Genomic DNA, 12,755 nt, shown 5'->3' with positions numbered 1-12,755 from the left:
TGCTTAGTATTGATAACTGGGGTCATCCGGAGGTTTGGAGCATGTTGTCAGCAATAAGCTGGTGACTCTCCTTTACATCTGCAGGTGAGGCAGCGGAAGTGTTGGACCATTGTCTTGTCTCTCTAGCAGATTGGATGAGAGTCAACAAACTGAAAGGCAATCCAGATAAGACTGAGGAACTATTAGTGGGTGGTTCCCTAGACCGGATGGGTGGGAGATGGGCTGCTCTTGATGGGGTTGCACTTCCTCTGAAGGAGTGGGTATATTGCTTGGGGGTTGTAGATGGGGCTGTGCCTGAAGACAGTTTGGATTATTTGGTTGCTCTTGTGTTTGATATAATAATAATAATAATAATAATAATAATAATAATAATAATAATACCTTTAAAGCCCTATATGGCCTAGGACCCTCATACCTATGGGACCGCCTCTCCTGGTATGTCCCACGGAGGACCTTACGGTCTTCAAACAAAAACATCTTGGAGGTCCCGGGCCACAGGGAGGTTAGGCTGGCCTCAACCAGAGCCAGGGGTTTTTCGGCTGTGGCTCCAATCTGGTGGAACGCTCTGTCACAAGAGACCAGGGCCCTGCGGGACTTGACATCTTTCCACAGGGCCTGCAAGACAGAGCTGTTCCACCAGGCCTTTGGCCAAGGCACAGTCTGACCCCCTTCTTTGGTAATCCTCACAGAACTCTAGCCCAATGGTTGCCATTAATCTGATTTGAACTGATTTTATAATGAAATGATTTTAGAATGTTGTATCATTTTACTGTTGTTAACTTCTCTGAGCCCGGCTTCGGCTGGGGAGGGCGGGATATAAACATAATAATAATAATAATAATAATAATAATAATAATTTATACCCCGCCCATCTGGCTGGGTTTTCCCAGCCACTCTGGGCGGCTTTCAATAGAATATTAAAATACAATAGTCTATTAAACATTAAAAGCTTCCCTAAACAGGGCTGCCTTCAGATGTTTTCTAAAAGTCTGGTAGTTGTTTTTCTCTTTGACATCTGGTGGGAGGGTGTTCCCACAGGGTGGGTGCCACTACGGAGAAGGCCCTCTACCTGGTTCCCTGTAACTTGGCTTCTCGCAGCAAGGGAACTGCTAGAAGGCCCTCAGCACTAGACCTCAGTGTCTGGGCAGAATGATGGGGGTGGAGATGCTCCTTCAGGTATACTGGACCGAGGCCGTTTAGTGCTTTAAAGGTCAACACCAGCACTTTGAATTGTGCTCAGAAACGTACTGGGAGCCAGTGTAGGTCTTTCAAGACAGGTGTTATGTGGTCTCAGCAGCTGCTCCCAGTCACCAGTCTAGCTGCTGCATTCTGGATTAGTTGTAGTTTCCGGGTCGCCTTCAAAGGTAGCCCCACATAGAGCGCATTGTAGTAGTCCAAGCAAGAGATAACCAGAGCATGCACCACTCTGGCGAGACAGTCTGTGGGCAGGTAGGGTCTCAGCCTGCGTACCAGATGGAGCTGGTAGACAGCTGCCCTGGACACACAATTGACCTGCACCTCCATGGACAGCTGTGAGTCCAGAATGACTCCCAAGCTGCACACCTGCTCATTCAGGGGCACAGTTACCCCATTCAGAACCAGGGAGTCCTCCACACCCGCCCGTCTCCTGTCCCCCAGAAACAGTACTTCTGTCTTGTCAGGATTCAACCACAATCTGTTAGCCGCCATCCATCCTCCAACCGCCTCCAGACACTCACACAGGACCTTCACCGCCTTTACTGGTTCTGATTTGAAAGAGAGGTAGAGCTGGGTATCATCTGCATACTGATGAACACCCAGTCCAAACCCCCTGATGATCTCTCCCAGTGGTTGCATATAGATGTTGAAAAGCATGAGGGAGAGGACAGAACCCTGAGGCACCCCACAAGTGAGAGCCCAGGGGTCTGAACACTCATCCCCCCCACCACTTTCTGAACACGGCCCAGGAGGAAGGAGTGGGACCACTGTATAGCAGTGCCCCCAGCTCCCAGCCCCTCTTATTATGAATTTTATGTTTTTATATAGTGATTTTATCTTGTCAACCGCCCAGAGACCTGCGGTTAAAGGGTGGTATACAAAATTGATAATAACAACAAACTGATCACAGTGCTCTGTGCAAAACTGACTTCACTGAAATCTTTCTTTCTTTCTTTCTTTCTTTCTTTCTTTCTTTCTTTCTTTCTTTCTTTCTTTCTTTCCTTCCTTCCTTCCTTCCTTCCTTCCTTCCTTCCTTCCTTCCTTCCTTCCTTCCTTCCCTTGCTCCAGGATATTGGAAGCTTCTTGCAAAGGTAAGTGATGAAAAACCCTTGCCTTATTATGATGCTAGGAACATTCTTTAACAGGTGAGAAACTCACAGTCCACTCTCTCCTTCCAGAAATAGTTTAGGACACCATCGTCCATTTCACAAAATGACAGACAAAAATAGGGACACGTTTTTGCAGTCATTTGTATCTATTGGTCCCATCTACAATCACAGACAGGAAGCCGTTCCCATTGCATATCTCTGTGATGGAGTCATTTGATTGTGATGGAGACTCTGTGATGGAGTCAACTGATACAAAAAGGGGAGACATTCCAAAGGGGCTTGTAAATATCTTCACTATAACTTTCCCTTAAATATCCAGTGTATTCCAAGCTCCTGCAGTTTCTTCCCCAGACATAAGAAGATGAGATAGGGCCCTGCTGGATCAGGCCAGTGGTTCATCAAGTCCAGCATCCTGTTTTCACAGTGCTTAACCAGATGCCAGTGAGAAACCCGCGATCAGGATCTGAGCCCCAGAGGACACTCCCCTCCTGTGGTTCATAGGCACCACTGCCTTTGACCCAGCCTTCATGAATAGTAGGCGCTGAGAGCCTTGTCCCTCAGACATATTCAAACACTCATGAATTTTGAAAATCTTCCATGTTTAGAAAATGCTGCTTTAATTTATTTTCTTTTAAAAAAATAATTTGCATATATCAGCTTCTTTACCTTCAATCTCATATTCATATATTAGCTTCAACATGTTTTGGAAGCAGCTGTGTGTTGGTTTTCCTTCAGCTTGTTAGGATCTCTCTAGATCCACACGTCATCTAGATGCTCCCAAGTCATCATGCCTTTATCATCAGGATGAGACACCTGTCTTGTCAGAAAGCTGCTTACATTGGACGGCTGGTGGCTTGACTTTGTTCTTCTTCTCCCAGGTCTCAGGCAAAGCAGAAATTTAAGAACCCCCCTGAGGCTTTTCCTCTTGCCCTGAAGTGGAGGATCTGCGACTTTTGTGATATGACTCCTTTCCTGGAAGCTGTCATGAAGAAATTCAGAGGTAGTAAAGAAGGGCTGAAATATTATATACTGGATCTTTAGAAGTGTTCATGACAGGTTCCAGGTCATACGGAATATTAGCCATGCCAGGAAAATGGAAGGTTTATTTATTTATTCTCTTTCAATAGCTAGAGGCCATACTTACATATGCAGAAGTCGCAACTTACGCTGCTTTTACTTCTGCAATTACAGCTTTACATGGATCGCTAAAAAATAGAAAAAGAGCGGGGTAGGAAATTATCGTTTGCTGGGTTCTGCCTCTGCCTTGCTTATTGGGCTCTGAGAGGCTCCACTGAGATCTTGTGGGAACGTCCCAGATCTCATTTGGAATGTAACCCTCACATAAGTTGTGAGTCGTTTGTAAAACGTTGTGTTTTACTGCTTCACATCTCTCAGCCAGGGCTTAGGTGCTTTCATGCATCTCACCCATTTCCCAGGTAGCCTCACCTACAGCTTTTCAGGCATCTCCTCTGTTCCTTTGGCCCTGAGATTGATGTAAGGGGAGCAGAAGGAGGGAATGAGGGCGGCTGTTAAAGAGCCAGCCAGGAGCAGAGGAGACTGGAATTGAGGCCTCCCATCCTGGGAGACTGGAGACTGGAATTGAGGCCTCCCATCCTGGAACAGAGATATCTGGTGTCATGAACACATCTGTCCCAAGTAGAGAAGCACAGCATGTGTTAAGCAGCCAGCAGCAGGAATTCTTGCATTTCTCTCAGGCAGCTGGTAGCAGTCGCATGTCTACTACCCCTTCCCCTGACAGTGAAAGAAATGCAGATAAGACTTATGTAGAGAAGCCAACTCACTCAAGAAGCACAGGCTGGCTCAGAATGAAGGAGGGGAAGCATTTCCTTACCGGAAGAGGAGGCAATTAATCCTATGAGCCCAAGGAATAGACATATGTGAAAGAGATTAGAAAGGAAACAAAACCAGAAAAGTAAGGGTTATAGGTTCAGGATATTCTGCAGAAGCAGGAAGAACTCCTCAGAAGGGTCAACTGAATCATATGGTACGGAAGCTCCGATAGGGCGTCTGAGGCTGATTGTAAATCTTCCAGCTAATTACGACTTGTGTGCTGTGTTATCAAGATGACAGCCTGGGCTCCTGACATCTCCTGAAGGTTGTTGCTGATGGGAAGATCTTTTGGGGGTCCTGTTCCTCTTCTAAGGTCTGAGCAGGCCTGAATCTTGACATTGCCCCTGCCCTAGCTTATGCAGGGATAGTCAGCATGGCGGATTTTGGATAGTTTTAAATTACAATCTCATGAGTTTGTATTGTCGTTACTAGATTAGTTATCAAGACAGTGGCATGATGCTAAAACTCTGTTCCCTTTTCTCTTCCAGACACTATGGAATATGGACTTGAGCTGCGAAAAGGTAAATTTCAGATTTTTAAAGGAGGCACAATTTCAGGAGTGATGGAATCTGTTTCTCTAAAGACCAGACTACTGTGGATATCCGATCTGTCACCCCCCCAGTCCCTCCCCCCAGTCCCCGTTTCCACTTTCCATGTCTCCATTACAGGTTTTTGTCACTTTCAGGAAGTGATAAATTGTACCTAGGGTGTTATACTCCTCCAATTTTATTGTCAGTGAGAAGTGTTGGTGCTTTGCTGGCACCAGTCGTCCTCCGGACATCCAGGCGCAACATACTTCCGAAAATGCATGCACGTAGTCATTAGCAGAGTTAGCCTAAGCTAAGACCAGGGCAATGTCGCATCAGGGTTTAGTGATTTATTTACAGGATGAAAACAAAGATCAGAGCCATTAGGGCGCGTCTCTTCTCCGAGAGAGAGCAACAAACAGACAGAAAACCAAGGACGGAACTAGGAAGTCAATGGACTATCTTCCATTTCTCACGCTTCCAAAGAATGGAATGTCAACACACAGAGCATGTGGTCTAGTAGTCACACACACACACTGCAGCATGGGAGAGAATGAAACCACTGACACAAAGAGGTTTCCTTTTGAAGGATATCATTGGAGGTTTATGGCATTTCAGCCTTTTTGAGTTTTTTATTTGCCAATATCAGTAGAATGAGAGAGCTTAAACATTCACAACAGGCAAGTCCACAGTTTGGCATCAGAGAGAGGCAGCCAGGACCACCGACATGTTCTCAGCCGATAGAGCCCAAACTCCACTCCCTCTGTCTCCTCCTCTGCCATACACTCAAACGTTAGTTTTTATTATTGACAGACTCCTAATAACATTGGGACGCGGGTGGCGCTGTGGGTTAAACCACAGAGCCTAGGACTTGCCGATCAGAAGGTCGGTGGTTCGAATCCCCACGATGGGGTGAGCTTCCATTGTTCGATCCCAGCTCCTGCCCACCTAGCAGTTTGAAAGCATGTTAAAGTGCAAGTAGATAAATAGGTACCGCTCCAGCGGGAAGGTAAACGCCGTATCCGTGTGCTGCTCTGGTTCGGCAGAAGTGACTTAGTCATGCTGGCCACATGACCCAGAAGCTGTACACCGACCCCCTCAGCCAGTAAAGCGAGATGAGCGCAGCAACCCCAGAGTCAGTCATGACTGGACCTAATGGTCAGGGGTCCCTTTACCTTTACCTATTTACCTAACAACATTGTCTTTAGCTAGGACTTTTTTTCCTGCTTGTGTGGTGGTGGTGGTGGTGGGGACATGCCTCCAGTCATCTTCTAGCTATTTCTTTGTTATTTAGCCAAAAATCTCTGTAACAACAGCAACCTGGAAACTTTTCTAAGCCTCTTTTTATGTATGTGAGGAACAGAGATGAGAAAGATGAGTCATATCAATCTGGTCTGGGGAGCCAGGATGGGGTCTCTGCATTGAAGGTTACAGGTGGGAATGACACTTCCTAGGTGTTACTGGGTTTGGCTTTAATTTGTTGTTGTTCAGTCATGTCTGACTTTTCATGACCCCATGGACCAGAGCACGCCAGGCACTCCTATCTTCCACTGCCTCCCGCAGCTTGGTCAAACTCGTGTTCATAGCTTCGAGAACACTGTCCAACCATCTTGTCCTCTGTCGTCCCCTTCTCCTTGTGCCCTCCATCTTTCCCAACATCAGGGTCTTTTCCAGGGAGTCTTCTCTTCTCATGAGGTGCCAAAGTATTGGAGCCTCAGCTTCAGGATCTGTCCTTCCAGTGAGCACCCAGGGCTGATTTCCTTTAGAATGGATAGGTTTGATCTTCTTGCAGTCCATGGGACTCTCAAGAGTCTCCTCCAACACCATAATTCAAAAGCATCAATTCTTCGGCGATCAGCCTTCTTTATGGTCCAGCTCTCACTTCCATACAACACTACTGGAAGAACCATAGCTCTAACAATATGGACCTTTGTTGGCAAGGTGATGTCTCAAGGTGAAGGCATCTTTTAATTTCGTGGCTGCTGTAACCATCTGCAGTGATCATGGAGCCCAAGAAAGTAAAATCTCTCACTGCCTCCATTTCTTCTCCTTCTATTTGCCAGGAGGTGATGGGACCAATGGCCATGATCTTCATTTTTTTGATGTTGAGCTTCAGACCATATTTTGCGCTCTCCTCTTTCACCCTCATTAAAAGGTTATTTCATTCCTCCTCACTTTCTGCCATCAAGGTTGTGTCATCTGCATATCTGAGGTTGTTGATATTTCTTCCGGCAATCTTAATTTCGGCAAGGGATTCATCCAGTCCAGCCTCTCGCATGATGAATTCTGCATATAAGTTAAATAAGCAGGGAGACAATATACAGCCTTGTCGTAATCCTTTCCCAATTTTGAACCAATCAGTTGTTCCATATCCAGTTCTAACTGTAGCTTCTTGTCCCACATAAGAGATTTCTCAGGAGACAGATGAGGTGATCAGAGACTCCCATTTCTTTAAGAACTTGCCATAGTTTTCTGTGGTTGACAACAGTCAAATGCTTTTGCATAGTCAATGAAGCAGAAGGAAATGTCTTTCTGGAACTCTCTACCTTTCTCCATAATCCAGCGCATGTTTGCAATTTGGTCTCTGGTTCCTCTGCCCCTTCGAAATCCACCTTGCACTTCTGGAAGTTCTCAGTCCACATGCTGCTTAAGCCTGCCTTGCAGAATTTTAAGCATAACCTTGCTAGCGTGTGAAATGAGTGCAATTGTGCGGTAGTTGGAGCATTCTTTGGCACTGCCCTTCTTTGGGATTGGGATGTAGACTGATCTTCTCCAGTCCTCTGGCCACTGCTGAGTTTTCCAAACTTGCTGGCATATTGAGTGTAGCACCTTAACAGCATCATCTTTTAAAATTTTAAATAGTTCAGCTGGAATACCATTACTTCCACTGGCCTTGTTATTTGCAGTGCTTTCTAAGGCCCATTTGACTTCACTTTCCAGGATATCTGGCTCAAGGTCAGCAACCACATTACCTGGGGTGTACGAGCCATCCATATCTTTCTGGTATAATTTCTCTGTGTATTCTTGCCACCTCTTCTTGGTATCTTCTGCTTCTGTTAGGTCCTTACCACTTTTGTCCTTTATTATGGTAATCTTTGTACGAAATGTTCCTTTCATATCTCTAATTTTCTTGAACAGATCTCTGGTTCTTCCCATTCTGTTGTTTTCCTCTATTTCTTTGCATTGCTCGTTTAAGAAGGCCTTCTTGTCTCTCCTTGCTATTCTTTGGAAATCTGCATTCAATTTCCTGCATTGAATCTTTCACCATCTCCCTCGCATTTTGCTTGCCTTTTCTCCCCCACTATTTGTAAGGCCTTGTTGGACAGCCACTTTGCTTTCTTGCATTTCCTTCTCATTGGGATGGTTTTCGTTGCTGCCAACTATATAATGTTGCGAGCCTCCATCCATAGTTCTTCAGACACTCTGTCCACCAAATCTAAATCCTTATGTATTGTTATGTATTCTTGTCCTTTTTATAAACTACCTAGAAGGATGGGGTAGAACATACTTTAAATATGTAACTGAAGCTGGGATCGTGGTTACAAGGAAGGTGAAAGTACCTGCTGCCAGATTTACCTGGCATGTCAAGCATAGTCTGTCATGTGATGCGAGGGAAAATATTAAGGTGTGAATTAAGAGTCCCTGCTTGGACTCCCTTCTGCCATGAACAAACCACTGTCTCTCAGCCTCAGTCCTCCCATCTGAAAAATGGGCATACTAAGATTGACTTAACTTACAGGGTCGTTGCAAGGGATCTATGTAGATAATGTGTGTTAAGTACTTTGAAGACTTGAAAGAACTGCAAATGTTTCATGAAACCTTACTAAGAACTTGGTGAACACCCCTGTCTCAAATGCAGAGCCATGGAGTCCCTGTTCATTTCAGAGGGGATGCTATTTCTGTCATGTGCCTAAAGAAAAGTCAGCTTCCCAGTTGACGTTGTTTCTCTTCTCTTTCCTCCTCTGCCCCCACAGAAAATGTAACTTTGGATCCAGATACAGCACATCCCTGTCTCATCCTGTCTGCGGATCGAAAGAGTGTGAGAGAGGGAGAACTGCGTCAAGACCTGCCCGACAAACCTGAGAGATTTGACACAGAAACCTATGTGTTGGGATGTGAGGGTTTCACATCAGGCAGACATTTCTGGGAGGTCACTGTGGGAAGCGAGGGGGTGTGGGAGGTGGGGGTGGCCAGAAAGTCTGTGAAGAGGAAGGGTGGTTTCTCTTCTGGTCCTATGGAAGGGGTCTGGGTTTTTAGGAAGTGGGGCAGTTTGTTCAAGTTATTCTTCACCCAAGTTCAGCTGCCCCTCAAGAGGATCCGAGTGGCCCTGAACTATGAAGGGGGACGAGTGTCCTTTTACGATGCTGATACAGCAGCCCTTCTCCGCGCATTTCCAGCAGCCTCCTTCTCAGGAGAGACCCTCAAGCCTTTGTTTTATGTGTCCGCCAAAGGCCACTTAGCACTCTCTGAGGGTAGAGACAGACAAGGTTCCAGGTTCGGTGCTCAGTATGCTTCTCAGTGCCACCTGTCCTGAATCAGCAGAGCGATGCTCAACATCAAAGCGCTTCAGAAGCTCTGACCCAGATAACGAAGCCAGTAACTCACAGATTTAGTTAATTACAGACAGAAGTATTTTACCATTGGGTCATAAAAGCTTAATGGTTCCTGTTATAAGAATTTTAAGGTCATATATAAAAAAATTAAATGTTCGTAACTGTATATATAAATCACATATCTGAAACCCCACAGATTAGGTCCTGAACAAATTGACCTCAAATATTTCTCTGTCTCTTTCCTCACAAATCCTGTCCTCACAAATCCACATTCAAGATATGAACAGGGTGTGAGCCTGTGACCTGTGAGCTAGATTCAGGAATTAAGTAGTTATAATAAGAAAAGAGTGTCCAAAACCCAGATAATGCAATCAGGTAACTTGCCAGACAGGAGATAAACAACGCACTCATATTTCAGCTGTAGACCGCCTCTTCTGTGATGTAGGTATGATGTGTCTGGGGGGTTGGTCTTGTTTTTTTTTTTAATATTTTATTCAATTTTCAATCATAGAATAGAAAGTCGCATAGCAAACACATAAAATCCCTTCACCAAAGACATAACAAACGAAAAAACATACAATTACACCAACAAACAATATAAAAAAGAAAGAAAAAAGAAAAAAAAAGAAAAAGCACAGCTGTTCATAACACTTTTTTTATATAACTAGCTGGACTTCCTCACATCTCCCTACCCTGCGTTCTCTGTAATAAAAATGCCAGCAGATTATTACCTTGTTTCATTTCTTATTTTATACCTCTCAAATGTTATATTTCTAAACTCCAAGTAATTTTTATCAATTAGTTGTAACTTAGATTAAACATAATATTACTTTAAGTTTCGTTCTTTTCTTACATATCACTTAATTTTCTATATCAATCGAGTTACTGGAACCATATTTTTCTGGATCGTGCAATTTCTTAACATTCATACAATTTGTACTGTTTTTGTAGATAGTCCTTAAACTTTTTCCAATCCTCTTCCGTTGTTTCTTCTCCCAAGTCTCGGATTCTGCCAGTCATTTCGGCCAGTTCCATATAATCCATCTGTTGCGTCTGCCACTCTTCCAGTGTGGGCAAATCTTGTGTCTTCCAATATTTGGCGATGAGTATTCTTGCTGCTGTAGTTGCGTACATAAAAAAAGTTCTGTCCTTCTTTAACACTTTCTGGCCGACAATGCCCAAGAGGAAGGCCTCTGGTTTCTTAGTAAAGGTATATTTAAATACCTTCTTTAACTCATTGTAGATCATTTCCCAGAAGGCCTTCACTCTTGGACAAGTCCACCAGAGGTGAAAGAATGTCCCTTCAGCCTCCTTACATTTCCAACATTTGTTATCAGACAGGTGATATATTTTTGCGAGCTTGACTGGGGTCATGTACCACCTATATATCATTTTCATAATATTTTCCTTCAAGGCATTACATGCCGTGAATTTCATTCCGGTGGTCCATAACCTTTCCCAGTCCTCAAACATGATGTTATACCCAATATCCTGAGCCCATTTTATCATGGCTGATTTAACTGTCTCATCCTGAGTGTTCCATTTAAGCAGCAAGTTATACATTCTTGAAAGTACCTTAGTCTTTGGTTCTAACAATTCTGTTTCTAATTTCGATTTTTCTACCTGGAATCCTATCTTTTTGTCCAAATTAAAAACCTCTTTAATTTGAGCGTAATGTAACCAGTCTCGCACCTTATTCTTTAGTTTCTCCAAGCTCTGCAACCTCCAATTATCTCCGATTTTTTCTATTATTTCCCAATATTTCGGCCAGCCGGCCTCCATATTGAGTCTTTTCCGGGCCTTAGCCTCCATTGAGGATAACCATTTTGGGGTCTTATTTTCTAATAAGTCTTTGTACTTTGTCCAGACAATAAATATTGCTTTCCTGACAATATGGTTTTTGAACACTTTATGAACCTTTACCTTGTCGTACCACAAATATGCATGCCATCCAAAAGCATTATTGAACCCTTCCAGATCTAGGACATCAGTGTTCTCTAAAAGTAGCCAATCCTTCATCCAGCAGAAAGCTGCAGCTTCATAATATAACCTTAAGTCCGGCAGGGCAAATCCCCCTCTTTCCTTTGCATCAATTAGAATTTTAAATTTTATTCTGGGCTTTTTGCCCTGCCAGACAAACTTAGAAATATCTTTCTGCCACTTTCCAAAACATTCCACTCTGTCCACAATCTGTAGGGTTTGAAACAAAAACAACATCTTTGGCAATACATTCATCTTTATAGCTGCAATTCAACCCAACAAGGAAAGTTTCAATCTTGACCAGATTTCTAAATCCTTTTTAATTTCTGACCAACATTTTTCATAGTTGTCTTTAAATAGATTCAGATTTTTCGCGGTCAAATTAACCCCTAGGTATTTCACTTTTTTAACCACATTTAAGTCTGTCTCTTTCTGAAACCTTTCTGATTCCAAAGGTGTCAAATTTTTCTCTAAAACCTTAGTTTTTTGCTTGTTCAATTTAAATCCCGCCACCCGACCAAACTCATAAATCAATTCTAGGACTCTTTTCATACTAGATTCCGGCTCCTGTAATGTTAAAACCAGGTCATCTGCAAAAGCTTTAAGTTTATACTGTTTCACTCCGACCTGTATTCCTTCCACCAACCGGTCCTCCCTAATCATATTCAAAAGCACCTCCAGGACTGAAATGAATAACAAAGGGGAAATAGGGCAACCTTGTCGTGTTCCTTTTTCAATTTTAAACTCTTCTGTCACCACATTATTGACTATCAGTTTAGCTTTTTGTTCTGAATAGATTGCCTCTATCCCATTTTCGAACCCCTGTCCCACTCCCATCCCTTCAAGGTTTTTCTTCATAAACTTCCAAGATATATTGTCAAAGGCCTTCTCCGCATCTATAAAGATTAACACTGCTTTAGTATTAATATTTGTTTGCAAAAGCTCCAAAATGTCAATAATGTTCCTAGTATTGTCAGATAAATGTCTACCTGGGAGAAAGCCTGCCTGATCCTTATGAATTACTTCGTTCAACACTTTTTTAAATCTACCTGCCAAAATATCTGCAAAAATTTTGTAATCCACATTTAGGAGTGAGATGGGACGGTAGTTCTTGAGTTGAGTCTTTTCAGTTTCCAGTTTGGGTATCAATGTGATGAATGCTTCTTTCCACGATTCCGGTGCCTTCTTCCCCTCCATAATCTGATTACAAACCTCCATTAATGGTTGTATCAAAAAGTCTTTCAATGTCTTGTAGTACTTGGAGGTAAGTCCATCGGGCCCTGGAGATTTGCCTAATTGCATATTCTGAATGGCACCTTCAATTTCTTGTTGTGTTATTTTATAATTCAGGATTGTTCTCTTTTCCTGGGATAATTTTGGTAGTCCATTAATTTTTAAAAATCGGTCTATCTCACTCTCTTTCTATATAAGGGTGGGCACACCTTTGTTCTGGGTCCGCTTCTCCTGCGTGTGAGGGGAGCACCCTGTTGCAACAGTTCAATAAAGATCAGGCTTACTAGCTGCTTTGCTTCTCAATA

At 43.4% G+C, this 12,755-nt stretch overlaps 1 long non-coding RNA gene and 1 pseudogene across 2 annotated transcripts in view; both read left to right on the top strand.

Moving 5' to 3' along the window:
- Positions 1 to 12,755, top strand: part of LOC310702203 — a 44,504-nt gene that overhangs the window by 15,722 nt on the left and 16,027 nt on the right. The gene's annotated exons all lie outside the window — the stretch shown is intronic.
- The window catches only part of LOC310701606 (zinc finger protein RFP-like), a 15,479-nt pseudogene extending 2,724 nt beyond the window's left edge, over positions 1 to 12,755 (top strand). The window contains exons 4-8 of the transcript XR_014530110.1: positions 2,266 to 2,288; positions 3,185 to 3,306; positions 4,646 to 4,678; positions 8,659 to 9,709; positions 12,601 to 12,755. The product of XR_014530110.1 is annotated as a zinc finger protein RFP-like (transcript). The remainder of the gene's footprint in view (positions 1 to 2,265; positions 2,289 to 3,184; positions 3,307 to 4,645; positions 4,679 to 8,658; positions 9,710 to 12,600) is intronic.

This window comes from Podarcis liolepis (genome assembly GCF_965112155.1).
Source record: "Podarcis liolepis genome assembly, chromosome: 2".
In the NCBI taxonomy this organism is placed as follows: Eukaryota; Metazoa; Chordata; class Lepidosauria; order Squamata; family Lacertidae; genus Podarcis; species Podarcis liolepis.
The sequence above is the reverse complement of the archived record's forward strand: the minus strand, read 5'-3'. Positions and strand labels throughout refer to the sequence as shown.